We start from the raw sequence: 3,211 nt of genomic DNA on the forward strand, positions 1-3,211 counted from the left end.
AGTTTACAACACAAAAAAACATGTATTTTCAAAAAAAAAAAAATAAATACAGAAAGTTGTTAAATTTTAGGTGACAGATACTAAACTACAATTTACTAAATGTTTAAATACCTAATTTTTTGATGTATCACCATTTTCTATCCTAATTTTCCTCTCTTTATATTTAAAACTTTTGTTTATATTCTGATTTTTAACTAAATTTAATTTAAATATTCAAATATATTATATCTTCTTAAAAAAAAGTATATATATTTAATAAAGTTACCAAACAATATTTTTCAGCATCATATAATTTGAGTTCTTTTGCTCCAGTTTACAGCAGATCAATATTTCATTTTAACGTTTCTGAAGGATCTATCAACCCCATATATATAATCAAGAGGGTCGTAACACCTCTTCATCAATATTAGATTAAATGTGAGAAAAGGGTATTTTTATTCCCACATTATAGGATCAATATATATCAATTTACTATTAATATGAACAACTTCATATCCTATAAAACTGCATTTTGCAACCTATTACTCAAAATGGAATATTCGTATTTGATTTTTTTTATGAATTATGGATAAGCAAATAATGAAATGACGTGATGACGAATAAGAAAAAAATATGAAACTCGTCGCAAAACTTTGAACTTTCCAAACAAACAATCAGGAAAAACTGGCATCCGAATCTAACCTGTTGCCATGTGAACATTGCAAAAGAAAAAACAGAGCGAGAAGAGAACTTAAAAACATATAAATACGAAAATATTTAATTCGTATTGCGTAACTGAAATAAAATTTTGTTATTTCTTTGCAGCGCGTGACAAATGTTAAATTTAGTCACACGAAGGAAATAATAATATACCTATGGTCAATAGCCTTTTGTATCAGTTGACTTTGTTGAAATTATATATACACTTGGTTCTCTTTTCATGCGTTTTCCTGTGGAACGTATCCCACAGGATAACGCTTAAAAATAAATCGCACAAAAAAGGACTAGACACACGTATAAAAATAAAGGATACGTTCCATAATTTTTTAAAACCGCATTAAACTAAATCAATGAGTTACAATATAACGAAAATCGCATAAAAAAGGGTTTATTAAATTTCAGAAAAATAATTAGTTTTACTATATTCTTTCTGAAATGTTTATTCATAATTTTATAAAAACCTTAACAATCAAAGACAAGTTTATTATATTTCAGAAAAATATAATCTTATGCAATAAACATTATTATTATTATACTTTTTTGTCATTATAAATTAAAAGTTTCTTTTATGTGATTATTTGACGTTTACCTGTTTTCAAAGTAATTAAGTGCTATTAAATTATATTTTTTCACTGCAAAATTTAAGTATAAAGTTAAACCGGAAACATTACGAAAGAATCCAGGCGTAGCGAGACTTAAGTAATGTTACTTATTGCGATTGTTTGTTTTGTTAAATACGCCTTGTCGCCTTGGATCAGGATTGAAACAGTAATTTAGAGTTACAGAGAAACTTTTATTTTTTCTTATTGAATCTACTCATATTTGATTTTTAAAGATATTTTTGGTGTATATAGACGTAATTAAATGTCATATACAATGCGTAATATATTGCATAAATGTTAAACTAGTTTGGAGAGCTGCACAAAGAGACACAACAATTAACTTATTGAACAATACCACGATTTTACGCATGTCTAATAGTTTGAAAATTATTGGAGCTGCAATTTGCTTTAATAATAGCTTTAATAATGTCGAAGTTTACATAATTAAATTAGTGAATGTGAATAGAAACAATTAATAAAGTACTAATAATAAATAATTTGAGTTATTTGTCTAGAATTTAAGACTTTTCCAAGAACTAAGATTAGTTAATCATAATTAGAGATTGAAGTTGTTTTACAATTAATACTTATAAACAAAAATTTATAGTGTTTGTTGTATGTAAAGAACAGACATTTTATTTTGTTCATGGAAACCCATAATGAAATCTGTCTATTTCCCCACGCAAATATATTTTAATTACTGAAATCACTGAAAAGATGATGATGATTACGAAAACAACTGATGCGATGGAACTGACTGTAGATTCATTGAATTATAAAGAAGATTGTTCTTTACAATGAAAAATAAATATCCAATCTAATTTTATTAGTTTTCGATTAATTGAATAAAATTTTAAGACAATTTTTTCAATATTTATTACTTAAATTTGACAGCTTCATTACTCACTGCTCCAGTTTACAGTTTACAGCTATTCGAGTAAATCTTTGCGATATTTATTGGTGTTTATTGAACCCAACGCGACAATTAAATTTATAACATGTACAGATGTGTGCAAGTGATTTTTTTCATAGGACATATTAAATCCGAAACAGTGTTTTTCATTCTTTTCAATTTAGTGTTTGCAGATGTTTTTAAATTAATAATCAATATTAATTTAAACAAGATTCATCCCATCATTACATTTCATCAGAATTATGCAATTTTGAGCTGAATTGCAATATGTGCTAGAATTGCAATAGAATCGAGGTTATGCAATGCAAGTGAAATCTCCATCCGAATCATTCTATTATTAAAATGAAATTGCTGTTGTTACAAATCGAAGTTGTGTAAATGCAATTGTATGAAGTAACAATGAAATATAAAATTAATTAGCAATTGAACAAACAATGAAAACAATTAGATTAACTATTTTATGTTTTTATAATAAAATCGTTTTTTTTTTAAATTATATAACTAGATATTTTATTTCTAATAAACATTGATCATCTATCTGCTATAAAATATAGTTGCATATAATTCTCAATTTAAGAATGACAAATATATTGAAACGAGGTGTAAAATTAGTAATTTATTATTGGAGATTTGCATAATTATAATGCCATTAATATTTATTAGACTAGTCATTGAATGCATGGAAAGCCGTCCCATCTATTATAATAACCCAATTAATATTAATGTTAATTGGAATATATTTAGTTAGCATTAAAACTGTTCAATATCGCAATTAAATAGCGCCAATTGAACTCTTCCACAGTTGTCTACATTAAATAATCCAGGTTGTTAACGTAGGCAACCCAACTTACAGAACGTAACTTACAGAAAATATTTTGTCTTTCCAACAAGCCTACACACATCTTATTGCTGCCATCGAGTCGCCTGCTATGAGCTGAGAAATTGAAAAAAAAACACATACTTAACGTTTTATACGTAACAGAGAAAGACGGTTTTC

This window comes from Nicrophorus vespilloides, unplaced genomic scaffold (assembly GCF_001412225.1).
Source record: "Nicrophorus vespilloides isolate i.1.1-1 unplaced genomic scaffold, Nicve_v1.0, whole genome shotgun sequence".
NCBI classification, from domain to species: domain Eukaryota; kingdom Metazoa; phylum Arthropoda; class Insecta; order Coleoptera; family Silphidae; genus Nicrophorus; species Nicrophorus vespilloides.